Source organism: Bufo bufo, chromosome 2 (assembly GCF_905171765.1).
Source record: "Bufo bufo chromosome 2, aBufBuf1.1, whole genome shotgun sequence".
Lineage (NCBI taxonomy): Eukaryota > Metazoa > Chordata > Amphibia > Anura > Bufonidae > Bufo > Bufo bufo.
The window spans coordinates 746456093-746474283 of record NC_053390.1 but is presented as its reverse complement, the minus strand read 5'-3'; the positions used below and the strand labels follow the sequence as shown (position 1 = coordinate 746474283).

The 18191-nt window shown below is 42.5% G+C and overlaps 1 long non-coding RNA gene across 1 annotated transcript; it reads right to left on the bottom strand.

Moving 5' to 3' along the window:
* Positions 1-481: 481 nt before the first annotated feature.
* Positions 482-16556, bottom strand: LOC120990286. Its single transcript, XR_005776396.1, has 3 exons — positions 16465-16556; positions 640-991; positions 482-584 (listed from the first exon to the last, which is right to left on the bottom strand). It is a non-coding gene; the product is annotated as an uncharacterized LOC120990286 (long non-coding RNA).
* Between the last annotated feature and the right edge of the window lie 1635 nt (positions 16557-18191).

Genomic DNA, 18191 nt, shown 5'->3' with positions numbered 1-18191 from the left:
AGGCCGGCAGCCTATCAGAGGCCAATGCAGGCGGCACGATGACCTCATTGCGCCATCTGAGCCGTACAGCGCAGGACAGAGGCCGGAAGAGGCCTGCATCGCATCACTGGCATGGAGGTAAGTATAAGTGTTTTTTTTTTTTTTTATATGTACAATTACAATACTTTTACTGGCACATGATGGGGGGCCCTCTTGTTAATGGCACATGATGGGGGGCTCTTGTTACTGGCACATGATGCGGGGCCCTCTTGAAACTGGCACATGATGGGGGGCCTCTTGTAACTGGCATATGATGGGGGGACTCTTGTTACTGGCACATGATGAAGGGCCTCTTGTTACTGGCACATGATTGGGGGGCCTCTTGTTACTGGCACATGATGGGGGGCTCTTATTACTGGCACATGATGGGGGGCTCTTGTTACTGGCCCATGATGGGGGAGGCTCTTGTTACTGGCACATGATTGTGGGGGCATCTTGTTCCTATAATAACGGAAAAACAACAGCACTCTGATGAAAACTTCTGTTTAGACTTTTTATTATGCAGGGCAACTTCACCAGAAAATGTGACGTTTCGGTCGTAAGACCTTTATCAAACACAAGTTGCTGTAGAGGAAATGTATGGCGTTTTGGTCGTAAGACCTTTATCAAACACTGTGTGACAATAGAACAAAGATAATCCATAAGTATAATTGACAACATCAAAAATGTATATACATGATACCAGAAGTAGTAATTCTATCAGGAAACCTTACAGGTATAGTATAAGGCATTGTTAAATATAATGTTTCAGAGGTATAACCGCTGTTGGATATCAAATCCATTTACAATAGACATAATCTGTTAACAGGAGTCCAGCACATATTAGTTTGTCGCATAAGTTGGACCGCTAAGTATAAGAATCCATATCTGGTAGACAAACATTCAGGATAAATAATAAGCATGTATTGATAACTAACTGATTTATAGTATTAACTCTGCGATCCCTGAAATACTAACAACTAGAGTTGAGCGGACACCTGGATGTTCGGGTTCGACGGGTTCGGCCGAACTTCACAAAAAAGTTCGAGTTCGGGACCCGAACTTGACCTCGAACCCAAACCCCATTTAAGTCAATGGGGACCCGAATTTTTGAGCACTAAAATAGCTGTAAAAATGTCATGGAAAGGGCTAGAGGGCTGCAAATGGCATCAAAATGTGGTTAAGAGCATGGCAAGTGCTCTGCAAACAAATGTGGATAGGGAAATAACTTTAAATAACATAAAATAGGTAAAAATAAAAAATAATAATATTGATCTAGGACGAGGTCCATATGGAGTAGGAGGTTGAGGAGGCGGTGGATGTAGCGGTGTAGGTGGAAGCGGCGGTGGAGGAGGAGGAGGTAGACTACACTGCTTTTTGGTTTTAAATTTAATTTTTAAAATTAGGGTACACCCCAAAACATTGGGAAATATAACCTGTGATAACCCCCTCCAGTCATGCTAAACACACGTTCAGACAATACACTGGCTGCAGGGCAGGCCAGCTCCTCCAAGGGGTAAAGGGCAAGCTCAGGCCATGTGCCCAATTTGGAGACCCAGAAGTTGCAGGGGCTGACCCCTGTCAGTCAGTTTGTGTAGGCGTGTGCACACTTACTGCCCCACCATGTGGCACGTCCCCGTGATGTTCACGATCCAATTTGATATCTGCTCTATCAACTTTTGATGTTCTTTTATGCGCCTACCATGCTGATCACGGGATGGCGGGGAATCGGGGATCCAGGCCAGAGAGGGAGCGTGAGAAAGAGAGACCACATCCAAGCTAGATTCATTTTTTCAAATTTAAAATTTTAGAGTTGAAATATGGGAGAAATTATTAAAGCTTAAAAGTGTGACAACTTTTCAAATTTTAAGCATTGAATGAAAGCATGTGGTGCGCATTAATTACTGAATAATATATTAAATTTCATTCCCTGTCACCTATGCATAGCAGGTGTTTATTCACGTCTAAAATTGTATAATGTCAACCCAAGAATGTAACAGAAAAATTATGGAAATTTATTAAGCTGTCAACTAGGTAGAGGAGGGGTATATTACACCCAAAAATTGGTGAATTTCACCCAAAAATGTAACTGGCAATTTTTTTTTATTTTTTTTGGTCTACTAGGTATAGGAGTGGTACATCACACCCAAAAATTTGTGAATTTCACCAGAATATATAACTAACTATTTTTTTTTTAAACTGTCTACTGGGTATAGCAGTGGTACTACACACCCAAAAATTTGAAAATTTTGGCATAAAATGTAACTGACAATTATTTTTTTTAACCGGTCCACTAGGTATAGCAGTGGTACTATACATCCAAAAATTGGTGAATTTCACCCAAAAATGTAAATGACAATTATATTTTTTTGTTTAAACTGTCTACTAGGTATAGCAGTGGTACTATACACCCAAGAATTTGTTAATTTCGCCAGAAAATGTAACTGACAATTTTTTTATATTTTTTTACCGGTCTACTAGGTATAGCAGTGGTACTATACACACCAAAATTGGTAAATTTCACCTGTAAAGGTAAATGACAATTATTATTTTTTGTTTAACCTGTCTACTAGGTATAGCAGTGGTACTATACACCCAAAAATTTGTTTATTTCACCAGAAAATGTAAGTGACAATTTTTATATATTTTTTTACCAGTCTACTAGGTATAGCAGTGGTAGTATACACCCACAAATTGGTGAATTTCACCCGAAAATGTTAATGACAATTTTTTTTTTTTAAACGGCCTACTAGGTAGTAGTGAAATGATATTAAAAAAAAAATAGGTACAAAAAATAAAAAAAAATTAATTTATAAGGTGGAGTTCCATATGGAGTAGGAGTTTGAGGAGGCAGTGGATATAGCGGTTTAGGTGGAAACGGCGGTGGAGGAGGACGAGGTAGCCAACACAGGTTTTTGGTTTTAATTATATATTTTTTAAATTAGGGTACACTCTAAAAGAGTGTGAAATATCCAAAATACAAACATAAGCAATTGCACTGCAGTATAACAATGGCTGGTTAGTGCCGGTATACATGTCTATTCTGCACAAGGTACGGACAAGTCCTGAGGGATCCATGCCTGGTTCATTTTAATGAACGTGAGCTTGTCTACATTGTCTGTGGACAGGCGGCTGCGCTTGTCTGTAATGACGCCTCCTGCCATGCTAAACCCACGTTCAGATAATACACTGGCTGCAGGGCAGGCCAGCACCTCCAAGGCGTAAAGGGCATGCTCAGGCCATGTGCCCAATTTGGAGACCAAGAAGTTGAGGGGGGCAGACCCATCATTCAGTACGTGTAGGTGTGTGCACACATACTGCTCCACCATGTTGGTGAAATTCTGCCTCCTGCTAAGACGTTCCATATCAGCTGGTGGTGCTGGCTGTTGTGGCGTGCTGACAAAGCTTTTCCACATTTCGGCCATGCTAACCCTGCATTCTGAGGTGCTGGCGCTGCCCCAGCTGCGTTTGTGACCTCTTCCTCTGCCTTCGCCTTGTGCTTCCACTGTGCCCCCGCTGTCAGGTCGGAATGCCACCAGCAGCGCGTCTACCAGCGTGTGCTTGTACTCGCACATCTTACGATCACGCTCCAGTAACAGAATTAAGGACAGTACGTTTTTCCTTGTAACGGGGATCCAGCAGCGTGGCCACCCAGTAATCAGCACAACTTAGAATGTGGGCAACTCGGTGGTCGTTGCTGAGACACTGCAGCATGTAATCGCTCATGTGTGCAAGGCTGCCCAGAGGCAACGAAAATCTGTCCTCTGTGGGAGGTGTATCGTCTGTGTCCTCTGTATCCCCCAAGCCACGCACCAGAAATGGCCATGAGCTTGTCTGGGTGCCACCCTGCTGTGAACATGGTTCCCCCTCCTCCATCTCCTCATCTTCATCCTCTACCTTTGGGTTTGTGGGTGCAGGAACCCACCCTCGGAGCCACTTGGGAATGACTAGCCGGAAACCCTACGAAATGATCCCTCTTCCTCCTCCTCCTCCTCCTCCTGTGCCACATTCTCTTCCATCATCACCAGGAGCGTTTTTTCAAGGAAGCATAGAAGTGGGATAGTAACGCTGAGAACGGCTTTATCGGCACTGGCCATGTTGGTGGAGTACTCGAAACAGCGCAACAAGGAACAGTGGTGCTGTTCCGCCGAGCGACTGACCCGTTCGTGCTGCAGCTGAAACTCCACTATCGTCTGCTGCTGCTCGCACAGTCTGGCCAGCATGTGTAAGGTGTAGTTCCACCTTGTGGGCATGTCGCAAATAAGGCGGTGAGCGGGAAGGCCAAAGTTACGCTGCAGCACTGACAGACGAGCAGCAGCAGAGTGAGAACGCCAAAAGAGCGCACAGACGGCCCGCACTTTATGCAGCAGCTCTGACATATCGGGGTAATTTTTAAGGAATCTCTACACCACTAAATTCAGCACATGCGCCAGGCAAGGGATGTGCATCAAACCGGCTAGTCCCAGAGCTGCAACGAGATTTTGCCCATTATCGCACACCACCAGGCCGGGCTTGAGGCTGACTGGCACAAACTACTCATTGGTCTTTTGTTCAAGGCCCGTCCACAGCTCCTGCGCGGTGTGGGGTTTGTCCCCCAAACAGATAAGTTTTAAAACTGCCTGAGGTCGTTTACCCCTGGCTGTGCTGAAATTGTTGGTGAAGGTGTTACGCTGACAAGATGAGGAGCTGGTAGAGGATGAGGAAGCAGATTAGGAGGAGGAAGCAACAGCAGGCAAACTGTAATGGCGGCTGGGCACGACGTACTGTGGGACAGCCACCGCCATAAGGCCTTTAAAACTATCCGTCTCCACTAGACGGAATGACAGCATTTCAAAGGCCAGTAATTTAGAAATGCTGGCATTCAGGGCTAGGGATCGCGGGTGGGTAGGGGGGTACTTCCTCTTCCTCTCAAACGTTTGGGAGATGGAGAGCTGAATGCTTCCTTGGGACATTGTGGAGATGCTTGGTGACCCAGGTGTTGGTGTTGCTGGCAGATCCTCTGTTTGCGGGGTGGCAGGTGGCACTGTCACTCAATATGTGGATGAAGAGGCCGAGACTGCAGCAGAAGAGGAAGCAGGAGGAGCCAGAGACATTTCTTGGTTTTTGAGGTGTCTACTCCACTGCAGCTAGTGCTTTGCACTTAAATGCCTGGTCATTCAGGTTATGCTCAGGTTGAGAACGTTTATTCTTCGCTTCGGGCTCTGATTGCACAGTGTGCAAACAACTCGTGTCTTGTCGTCAGCACATTGTCTGAAGAACTGCCACGCCATGGAACTCTTTGGAGATGGCTTTGTTATGCTCGGTCACTTGCTGCAGTGGGCAGTAGCAGGCGTACTGTCTAGAGGACGACTGTTCTGCTTTTGCACCCTGCTCCCTCTTCTGCTATGCTGGTGGCTCTGTGCGACCACCGCCTCTTCCTCCGAACTACATAGGTCACTCGCATGACCTTGATTCCATATGGGGACGAGGACCTCATCGTCCTCCACATCATCTTCCACCTAGTTTTCACCCCTGCCTTCCTTGCTGGTCTGCACACTTTCGAAAGCCCCAGCAGTTGGCTACGGTGGGCTGTAGCAGGCATACTTTCTAGGGGATGGCCGCTCCGCTTTTGCACCCTGCTCCCTCTTCTGCTGTACTTGTGGATCTGTGCGACCACCGCCTCTTCTTCCGAACTACACAGGTCACTCGCATGACCGTGATTCCTTTCATCCAGTCTTCACCCCTGCTCTCCTTGTTGGTCTGCACACTTTTGAAAGCCCCTGCAGTTGGCACCTGTGTTTCGTCATCATCCAAGACGTGCTGCGATGGTCCTCCAATGTACTCATCTTGAAAGACAAGTGGTTGGGCATCGGTGCACTCAATCTCTTCCACTTCTGGGGCAGGGCTAGGTGGATGGCCCTTGGAAACCATGCTAACAGAGTCATCAAAAAGCAGAAGAAACTGCTGCATGACTTGGGGCTCAGACTGCTTGGCTGATTTGCAATGGGGCGAGGTGAAAGACTCATGGACATCGGCTGCAGGTGCCAACTGTGTTCTTTCAGCAGGAGACTGGGTGGGAGACAATATGAAGGAACTGGATCCACTGTCAGCAAACCAATCTACTATCGCCTGTACTTGTTCAGGCCTCACCATTCGTAAAGCAGCATTAGGCCCGACCAAATACCGCTGCAGTTTTTGTCGCCTACTCGCACCTGAGGAAAGGGTTTCACTTGTGCGTGTAGCTGGCACAGATCGACCACGTCTTCTCCCTGCAACAGAAGCTCCACCAGCAGCACCACGACCTGGGCCACGTCCCTTATTTGACGCTCTCTTCATATTTTTCGAATTTAGGATCTTGCCCTAAATGGGTGATTAATTCTTTCTTTTTAATATCTTTTTATTATTTTCAAAGATAAACATATAGGGGATTACAAACAGTCTGTAAATCGAGCTATCAATGGTCTTCCTCCTTAATACATTGAATCATTACAGATGCATTATGAATAGTAACAGAGGTACTGTGCATACATGAATCATATCAAGAATCATATCAATCAATGAACCCTAGTCATCTAGAATAGATATATGGGACTTTTACGCCCGCAATGTGTAGTTAAACAAAGGTAATTAGTCTATTGACTTATATCAGGAGACAATATATGTAATATATGTATTGACCGATATGAGGCAATGACACCAACAGCAAGATACAATGATAAGAACAAAAAGGAACTTAACAGGTAAAAGGTAGGGAAGAGAAGGGGGAGGGGGGGGGGGTACCCTTAATATAGCAAGAGCAAGATACACATGTGTCTGATGGAAGGGAAGTAGTCAACTACCTCCTACAGTCCATGGGAAATATCCTTTTAACTAGAGTCAGAGTATGTGGTCTGTCAGGTCTGGGCTGTAAATGGGGGTTAAGGTACAGGTAAAGGTAAAGAGGATCTCCAGTTGTGCCAAGGAGACCAGATTTTTTTGTATTTATGATGTGATCTCAATTCCCAGTGTGACAGTTCTTCAAGTCTGGAAATTGAGGCAACTTTGAGAAACCAGAGTGACTCGGGTATAGGGCCATGTGATTTCCAATTGGTAGCTATGATAATTCTGGCTGCTGCAATAAGTGGCCTTAGAAGACCCTTCTCTAAAAGGGATAATGAGCATGGCATAATGTTCAACAAGGCGGTCCTAGGGCAACTGACGATCCTCCTTGAGTCTTTTCTGTCTAAAATGCAATTAATGTGACTAAACACCCCATTCCAGAAAGTCTGAACATGTGGACAGGACCACCATATGTGCAAAAAGGTGCCTCTCTCTGATTGACATCTCCAGCACATGTCCGAGGTAGTGCTATACATCTGGCTCAGTCTGACGGGTGTGAGATACCATCTGGATATCACCTTGTACGTGTTTTCCTGAATGTTAGCACATCTTGAGGAAAGCTTGGATGAAAGTAAAATTTCTTTAATCTCCTCCTTTGTGAATGAGGTATTCAGGTCTCTTTCCCATTCCCTTAAGAAATAGAGAGGTTATCGTGTGTGTGAGTTTTTTTGGAGTCTGAGTTTGAGAAACCAGTTTCTCAAACCAGGAGGGTTCTCTGGTTGTGTGATCTTGAGATAGAAATATTTTCAGTGCGTTTAGAATGATATTATGTTGGAGGTAGCTCAGTTTAGGAGTATCAAAGTGCTCTCTCATAGCTTGTAAGTTCAGTACCGCTCCGTCCGAGTCTAGGAGATCAGCTGGAGCCATATTGCTATTACGTATTGGAGCTGGCAACGCTGCAAATCCATCACCAGTTGCAATAAGGAGGTCACTAAGATTACTTAAGTGAGAAGGAAATTTAGAGCAAATGTCCCTTATGTACTTAATTTTCCAGACAGATAGTGTGGCCTGAACTAGTATATTGTCTTTACACACAACAGGGGTCTTCTGTGGATCCGAGAGCACTAAACCTTTTAAGGGGAATTTGGTTAGTTCGTTCTCTAATGGGATCCAGGTTTTATGCTCAGGATGTCTCATCTAATCAATGATTCTGCCCAAATGAACAGCGGTGATATATTTATCCAATGAAGGGGCGCCTATCCCTCCCCTGGTTATGGGTAGTTTTAGAATATCATGTGAGATCCTTGGTCTTATATTACCCCAAATGTAGTTCGAGCAGATTTTCCTGAAGGAAGTCAAGAAGTGTTTTGGGATTTTAATTGGGAGTATTTGTATTAAATATGTGAGTTTAGGCAGAATTAGGGTATTAAACATATTTTTCCGTCCTAGCCAGGATATAAAGGTAGGTTTCCAAGAGTTCAAAATGTTAGGGATGGATTTTATAAGTGGAGTATAGTTTAAGGTAAATAAATTATTAAGGTCAGGAGAGATATTAACCCCTAAGAATTTCAGGGAGTTTCGAGTCCACTGGAAAGGTGAGTCTTTTTCTAGACGTTTAAGGGAATTGTGGGAGTATAGAATGCCCATTGCTTGCGACTTGGCGATATTAATTTTGAAGTTGGATATTTCCCCAAATCTATCTAGTGTCTCAAGTATAAGAGGGAAAGCTTGTTTCGGGTTTGAAATAACCAGCAGTAGATCATCGGCATATGCCGCTTGTTTTATTTCCAGGGCACCACATCTTAAGCCTTTTATGTCAGGATTCTGTCTTATAGCTTGTAACAGAGGTTCTATTGACAAAATAAATAATAAGGGAGATAAAGGGCATCCCTGTCTGGTTCCGTTACTAATATGTACCGCCCGGGATAGAGTGTCATTTACTTTTATGTACGCACGAGGGGATGCATACATAGTGAAAATGGCTTTGATAAACGTAATAGGGAATCCAAATTTCTCCAGAGTGCTGTTGATAAAGGGCCAGGCCACCCTATCAAAGGCCTTTTCGGCATCTGTCCCGAGCAGCACAATAGGGGTTTTATTATTTTTTGCTAGGGAGATAGTATTGATGATCTTGTACATGCCGTCTTTGCCCTCTCTGCCCATCACAAAGCCAGTCTGGTCCGGATTAATCAGATCTTGAAGAATAGGCTTTATTCTACCTGCCAAGATTCTAGCGTATATTTTCAGATCTAAATTTAATAGGGAGATGGGTCTGTAGCTTGAACAGAGGGTATGATCTTTTTGGGGCTTAGGTATTAGGGTGATATGTGCGCTTAAGGTTTGTGGAGTGAAGGGTGAACCCGTTAGAGCCGCATTGTATAACTGTGCCATACAAGGGACCAGTATATCCTTGAACGTTATATAATATAAGGCTGGAAGGCCGTCAGGTCCTGGGGATTTGCCTTTAGCAATTGATTTTAGAACCTCCATGATCTCTCTTTCAGAAATGGGGGCAGACAATCTTACTCTCTGGTCTTCACTGATTTTGGGAAGGTTAAGTCTACCCAGAAAGTCTGAGGTAAGTTTATTTTTGTCTTGTTTAGTTCTTTCAGTGTCTGTTGTATTAATATTGTATAATTCAGAGTAAAAGTCATGGAAGGCCTGTGCAATTGCAGAGTCATCTTTATGTAACGTTTTGTCGCATGTTCTAATACTGGCAATCCTGGATTTACGTTTCCGTTGGCGTAACATAGCAATCATAAATTTAGAAGATCTGTTACCATGTGCAAAGAATTTCTGTTTTAAGGCTAAATATAATTTTGCCGATTGAGCATTCAGATGGATTTTCAGCTCTTCTCTGACTTTGTTAAGTTTATCGAGGGTATCATTCTCCTTAAGGCGTTTATGGTGACACTCTAGATCAGATATTTTAGAGAGTAGTTCCCTTGTCTTTTTCTGTCTGGTTTTGTTTAGGTTTGAAGCTAGAGAAATGAACTCCCCCCTAATTACAGCTTTGTGAGCTTCCCATACAAATTGTGTGGACGTCTCACCGACAATATTGTCTGTGAAGTAATCCTTTAATCTGTTGTTTATAGCATCATGTACAGCAGTAGAGCTAAGTAAGGTTTCATTTAGACGCCAGTTGAAATATTTAGGTGAAGAGTTTGGTATCTTAAAGGTGAGGAAAACTGGTGCGTGATCTGAATGTATAATAGAGCCTATTTTGGTTTCTGTACAGAACTGGAGTATGTTAGGTGGTATAAAAATGTAATCAATCCTTTGATAGGATTTGTGTGGAGCCGAGAAATGAGTGAAATCTCTTTCTTTTGGGTTAAGAGTTCTCCAGACATCAACCAAGGAGTTTTTGTGTAAGGATCTTTTAATGAGTCTCAGGGATCTGTTTGAAAGAGCTGATTTACCCGTTGAAGAGTCAATGTGAGGATTAATCGTCAGATTAAAATCTCCGGCTATTACAGTCAGGCCTTCACGGAAAGCCTCAAGTTCGGGCCAAAAATTGTCTAACCATTTTCTTTGGGCAGTGTTAGGGGTGTATATGTTGACCAGAGTGAATAATTGGGAGTTAATCTCTCCTTTGATCATCAAATACCTCCCTTCTTCGTATGACTTGGTAGATTTGTGTAAGAAATCTGTATTTCTGTGTATTCCTATGCTAGTACCAGATTTGTTGGAGGTTGATGACGTGTTGTGAAACCAAAGATTGTATTTAGTTTTGGATAGTTCAGGTATTTTGTTGTGCTTATAGTGTGTCTCTTGTAGAAATATTATATTGGCCTTTTCCCTATGTAGATGATTAATGATTTGACTTCTCTTCACAGGAGATTTAAAGCCTCTAACATTGTAGGTAGCCACTCTAAGTTCCGCCATGGAGAGAAGTGAATGTGTTGTTTTGTGCATATAGTTTACTCACTGATACGGTACTCCAATCATCTTTTGCTGGACGTTCGAATCTTCCAAGGACTTTCATCAGTACTATGGGTACATGCGGGGAGGAGGGTAGGTATAAGGGGAAGAATACAGCCTGTCTAAGGACATAAAAATTGTAGGTAAAATAAAGGTTAAACATAAACATAAACAAACACTTAGAAAATTTTCCCGAAATTATATTCCGGAAAGGAAAATCAGTTAGAACGCAAAGAAAATAGGTCTTAAAAAGACCTAAGAAGTGGTAGTATGACATGTTTAGAAAAAAGAACAGATTCTCAACTGAAACGTATCATGTACGGCATAGGTGGTGATACGTAGTAATCTAACTATTAATAAATCTGGTATCAACAACTTATACAGAGTTATTAAGGTAATATGTGCAATTAAGGTAACATATGTAATGGAGAATATTTGCTGAGCGGCTCCAGGACCTGATCCCAATCTGCAGCACGCGTTGCCACTCTAAGTGAGGAGGGAAGAGTGTAGATGCATTCATGTGCCGCACAGTGGGGTCAAGAGAGGAAAGAAAAAGATACGGAGATACTTTCCCCGTAAATGAACCTTAGAAAGGATTAGTAGAGCCCAGTCAGCATCTCCATGTAGGTGAACAATACAGAATAACTAACTATCATATCTTCAATCTTCATCTGCCATAAGACGTCTGGGGGTCATCTTCCCTTGTCTTCGTTTATTCTTCAGGGCTTTACTGGAGAGAACGGTTTCCCATGAAGAAGGAGGTGGAACTTCAGATGGTATAAGGGTGTCCGTCGTGATCGACCAGTCAGGAATATCAATGTCTGTGATTTCTAATGCAGCTAAGACATCTGGTAGATCTTTGGGTGTTCTTATGGTATATCTCCTCTCTCTCCATGTAATTAAGATCCCAAAAGGAAATAGCCATCTGAAAGCGATCCTTTTATTGCATAGATAGTCTGTTAGCGGCTTTAACATACGTCTCTTGTTCAGTGTTACTGGTGCAATATCTTGGAATAATTGAATTGAGGCTTCTTCATACTCAATGCTTTCCATCTCCCTAGCTTTTTTCATGATAGCCTCTTTTTGGGCAAAGTTCAGTAATTTGCAAATAATGTCTCTGGGAGGATCTCCCGGTTTTGGTTTGGGGCGCAAGGCCCTATGAGCTCTTTCTATGACCACAGGGTTGGGAGGGTCTTCTGCTAACAGGGATTTGCATATTTCTTCCACTGCCTTGGGGATTGCTTCATTTGCCACTGATTCAGGAATCCCCCTAAAGCGGATGTTATTCCTCCTCCCTCTGTTGTCTTGATCTTCAATGTAATCATGGAGATGGTTGATATGTTGTTGATACTTAAAAAAGGTTTCTGAGGCTTGTTTAGTGTAGTTAGTGATAGCGGTCTGTGTGGTCTCAAGTGTTTCAACTCTATTGCCAATCTGCCTCATTTCTCTTTTTATTTCGGATAATTCTTCAAGTACTGGGTTTAAGGCATCAGATAGCGCTTTAGATATGAAGGATCTGGATAAAGGTAATTCAGTGCCAGGAACTGAGACTTCTTCATCTTCACTATCTCCTTCTGTAGGTCGTATTATGAGTTTTTGTGTGGCTCCTTTAGGAGTAGAGATTTGTGCCCCAGAGGCGGTCAGTGATTTATTCATCATATATTTGTCTAGACCTGCTTGGGAAAGGTGTGGAGGTTTTGATGGGATGCGCGAATCTTGGCTGGTGCCTCTGAATCTTCCCACCTTTACCATATGTGCTGTTTAATGAAACCACTTGTGAGAGTAATCACCTATGCCTGTATCAGAAAGGCTATTCGGTTAATACATCCTCTAACCTTTGTTGTAGGTTGCTGAAAGAAAGGTCTCTGGGCGAGGATGTTGATGTGATAGTAGCTTATGTATGGGTAGCAATATTATATAGACTGTGGGAGGTACAGTTTGCAGTTTAAGGTGAAGACCTATTGATCTGTTAAAACGTCAATGCGTTATCACTGTTGGTAATGTTCTACCATTAAAGAGGTTACTGCGCCTTTAAATATCAGTTAAGGCAGATCTTCTTGTTTTCCCTATAACTTCCAGTAATTCAGCAACAGGGGGGGGGGGGGGGCGCAAAGAAAGGAAAGATCGCTGGTCTTGTGTAGACTGGGATTAACCAGTTGTAGTGCGATATACAGTCCTAATACTTTGCGGTGGTGTGCGCAGGGTATATGAATGGAAACGCTATGCTCCAAACTCCGCTGTGTCACAGTGATTCTCCTATGTGTACCCGGATCCTTCCCCTCACTGCAGGTAAGGCTCTTGTTCAAATTCGCGCCGATCGGCTATAGTGGTACAATGCCGGCCGGGTGCTGCAATATGGCGGGATGTTAACCCCAGGGCCCGGGGATTGTGTTGCGCTTGTATCAGAGCGATTTACCAAACCCCTCTTACCGGCAGATGTTCACCGTGCGCTGCTCACGGGCCCTGTTATCGGGTAGGCTGCAATGTTGATAGCTAAGTCCGTCGTGCTGTAAATATAGATCCGAGTCCCGGCGTTGTGACTAGGCCGCAAGCGGCAACTGGTCGTTCTCGGTCCTATTCTCTCAGGAGAGGGCTTAAAATAATCCGTCTGAAGTCTGTTGTCCAGCAGGATGGATCTTAAGGAGAATCTAGCTGGTAGATCCACTGGATGTCTCTAGATAGAGATTTAAGTTCAGGAGCTCTGTGAAGACACTTCCTCCCTGTTTGGCAGTTGGCCACGCCCCCTAAATGGGTGATTAATTAATAGTAGAATCAAACGACAGTATGTAAAGGATGTATCTCACATGGCCTGAACCAGACTATGCCTCAATTAAAGAGTTTTTTGCCCAAAATGGCTGTATTTCAAATGCCTGAATCAAACCCCTGTATGTAAAGGGTGTATCTCACACGGCCTTCCCACTGTAGGCCTGAATTAAAGCTTTCCTTACCCAAAGTGACTGTATTTTAAATGCCTGATTCAAACTCATGTATGTAAAGGGTGTATCTCACATGGCCTGAACCAGAGTAAGCCTGAATAAAAGATTTCTTTGCACAAAATGGCTGTATTTTAAATACCTGAATAAAACCCCTGTATGTAGAGGGTGTATTTCACACAGCCTGAACCAGTGTCAGCCTGAATTCAATATTGGTACACCAAATGGCGGTATTTCAAATGCCTGAATCAAACCCCTGTATATAGAGAGTGTATCTCACAGGGCCTGTGCCAGTATAGGCCTGAATTAAATATTTATTTGCCCAAAATGGCTGTATTTCAAATGGCTGTATTTCAAATGCCTGAATAAAACCCCTTTATGTAGAGGGTGTATCTCAAAGGGCCTGAACCAGTATAGACCTAAATTAAATATTTCTTTGCCCAAAATGGCTGTATTTCAAATGGCTGTATTTCAAATGCCTGAATCAAACCCCTGAATGTAGAGGGTGTATCTCACATGGCCAAAACCAGTGTAGGCCTGAATTCAATATTGGTTTACGAAATGGTTGTATTTCAAATGCCTGAATCGAACCCCTGTATGTAGAGGGTGTATCTCATAGGCCTGAACCAGTGTAGGCCTGAATTCAATATTGGTGCACCAAATGGCGGTATTTCAAATGCCTGAATCAAACCCCTGTATGTAGAGGGTGTAACTCACACAGCTTGAATCAGTGTAGGCCTAAATTAAAGATTTCTTTACACAAAATGGCTGTATTTCAAATGGCTGTATTTTAAAAGCTTGAATCAAACCCGGGTATGTAGAGGGTGCATCTCACAGGGCCTGAACCAGAAAAGGCCTGAATTAAATATTTCTTTGCCCAAAATGGCTGTATTTTTTCAATGCCTGAATCAAACCCCTGTATGTAGAGGGTGTATCTCACACGGCTTGAATCAGTGTAGGCCTGAATTAAAGATTTATTTTTTACAAAATGGCTGTATTTCAAATGGCTGTATTTCAAAAGCCTGAATCAAACCCCGGTATGTAGAGGTTGTATCTCACAGGGCCTGAACCAGTATAGGCCTGAATTAAATATTTCTTTGCCCAAAATGGCTGTATTTCAAATGACTGCATTTCAAATGCCTGAATCAAACCCCTGTATGTAGAGTGTGTATCTCACATAGCTTGAATCAGTGTAGGCCTGAATTAAAGATTTCTTTGCACTAAATGGCTGTATTTCAAATGGCTGTATTTCAAAAGCCTGAATCAAACCCCTGTATGTAGAGGGTGTATCTCACACGGATTGAACCAGTGTAGGCCTGAATTAAAGATTTATTTGCCCAAAATGGCTGTATTTCAAATGCCTGAAATTACCCCTGTATGTGTATCTCACACGGCCTGAACCAATGTAGGCCTGAATTCAATATTGGTGCACCAAATGGCGGTATTTCAAATGCCTGAATCAAACCCCTGTATGTATAGGGTGTATCTCACATGGCTTAAAACAGTGTAGGCCTGAATTAAAGATTTCTTTGCCCAAAATGGCTGTATTTCAAATGGCTGTATTTCAAATGACTGAATCAAACCCCTGTATGTAGAGGGTGTATCTCACAGCGGCTGAACCAGTGTAGGCCTAAATTGAAGATTTCTTTGCCCAAAATGGCTGTATTTCAAATGGCTGTATTTTAAATGCCTGAATCAAACCCCTGTATGTAGAGGGTGTATCTCACAGGGCCTGAACCAGTGTAGGCCTGAATTAAATATTTCTTTAGCCAAAATGGCTGTATTTCAAATGGCTGTATTTCAAATGTCTGAATCAAACCCCTGTATGTAGAGGGTGTATCTCACACGGCCTGAACCAGTGAATTAAACATTGGTGCACCAAATGGAGGTATTTAAAATCTCAGAATCTAACCCAAATGTATTAAGGGTGTATCTCACAATGACATCTGCATCAAAGGTTGCCAACTAATTCTTTTTTTGCCCAAACAAGTGTTTGTTTAACAACTGAATTTGACAGCAGTATATAAGCCTGTAATTTCACACGTGTTGATGCTGCAAGGCCTGAAAATAATGGGTGTATTTCGAGCTTAAATTGCACACTGACTAATCCAGATGTTGTAGATTGCCAAAAAAGTGTTATTTTGGTAACAGAATATGAAAGCTGTATATATATTAAACTTGAATTTAACACTTGCAGATCAGGAAAATACTGTTTTTTGGCAAAAAAAAGTGTGTTTTTAAAACCCCAGAAAACGATGGGTGTATTTCTACCTTAAATTGCACACTGACTAATCCAGATGTTGTAGATTGCCCAAAAAAATGGTGATTTGCAATGTCCCAAAACCTCAGATACAGTGCTGGTGCACTGAGCTTGCATAAAATGGTCAATGGGCTTAGGAAAGGGTAAAACGATTGTGCCCTGCACCCACACATCTATTTCTCTGTAGATCGCTGAGTTAGAGCTTCTCCTATTCTCTCCCTGAAATCATAAGTCCAGCAGAATTCTCTCCCTACACTTGTAACAGCAGAGTGACGTGCAGCGCTATGTGACTCAAGCTTATATAGAGGCTGGGTCACATGCTGCTCTGGCCAATCACAGCCATGCCATTAGTAGGCATGTCTGTTATGGCTTCTAAGGTCAGAAAGTTAACCACTTGTTGATTGGCTGCTCTGCGCCGAACACCGAACCCGAACCCAAACTTTTACTGAAATGTTCGGGTTCGGGTCCGGGGTCCAAAAATCCTAAAGTTCGGTACGAACCCGAACTTTACAGTTCGGGTTCACTTAACCCTACTAACAACAACAACTACTTCAACTAAAACTGCATCTTTGCCAGAGCCCATGGTGAGCTGAAAAATGGATATAGAGGATTCTAATGCATGAACATAAATAGGCTGGAACCGGGTGCCCCCATGAGGCCAGAACACTTACTAAGTTGCTGTAGAGGAAATGTATAGAGAACAGGCAAAGATGTGTTGAGCTATTAATGGTGTATCCACACCCATGTAATCGCTAATTACTGATAGAACGGCACTGTTTAAATGCTATTGGCCTAGAAGGAAGTGGCCAAAAACTGGAAGTTTGTATGCGTTCCACGCTGGAACGCATACGCTCCTGAGTGGACACAAACTTCAAGTAACAGGCTGAAATGTTAAAACTAATAGTAAGTAAAATATCATAGATGTGTAGATATCTTAAAGAAAAAGGATAAGAAGGATGAAGACGTCTGAACAATGATCCTCCGGCTGCGTTCCAGTCTGGAACACAACCGGAAGTGCGTCATGCTGGCCGGAAGTAACTGATGCGTTCCAGCTTGAAGTGCATCGGATCGCATGGCTGGGCTGTCTATATAACAAACGGGGGAGGAGTAAACTTGATAAATAGTATAATATGGGATAAAGCAGGAGAAGTATAAGTTATAGCACTAATTATTACATTTAATCGTATAATTCAAGCAGAGAGTACAGTAATGTTAGAACTATAATAAACTCACCATAAGATGGAAATAAAGAATGATATAGCAAGAGGGTAGTAAAAGAATAAAGGAGAAACAAGTGTCAAAGAGTGTATAGACAACAAAAACCCACACTATATATGACTGAGAATAGAAAAGATAAAAGAAAAGAAAAAGAGAAGAGAATGTGTTATGAAAGTGACCTACACCCAATAAAGGATACAGAGAAAAAATGGCAAGCATGGTGGGGGTCCGGTTCTCAATGCATGTAAAAAAAATAAAGACAAATAATTCATAATATGTACCAATATAGTCACAGTCAAATCAAATAAAAGATGATAATTTGTATTCCCAATTGAGTCCCTTCGGTTCCAAGATCTGTAATCTGTGTATCCAATAGGCCTCACGCTTTTTCAATAGTTGTTGTCTATTGCCGCCTCATCTTGGTAGATCTACTTTTTCTATCACTTGAAATTTAAGTTGGGATACATTGTGTTTCATTTTGTAGAAATGGTGAGGGACCGGAAGTAACAGATTCTGACAACGAATAGTGGACTTATGTTGTCAGATTCGATCCCTGACATTCTGAGTAGTTTCCCCCACATATATCAGGTGACATGGACATTTTAAAAGGTAAACCACATAGTTCGATGGACATGTATGGAACCCTTTGATTTGCAAGGACTCTGCCGTCTGTGGGTGATACATTTTGTAGGCAAGGAAATGTACCCCTCAGGCCTATATCTGCTCTAACCAACCAATCTCTCAGGTTTTTAGGTCTCCTGCTGCATGGTAAGCACCGTGTATGAAATTCCTCTATATTGGGGAAAGAACGAGAAAGTATATTCCTATGTTTGTTGAGAATATTTATTATTTTGTAGGAATATGGATGGTAAGTATGTACAAAAGGAATTCTTTTCTGGGTCCCATCTTTATGTCGTGTGCTGGATTCTGAACTCGGTGAAATAAGGGATCGCAGAGTTAATACCAAAAATCAATGTTAGTTATAAATACATGCTTATTATTTATCCTGAATGTTTGTCTACCAGATATGGATTCTTATACTT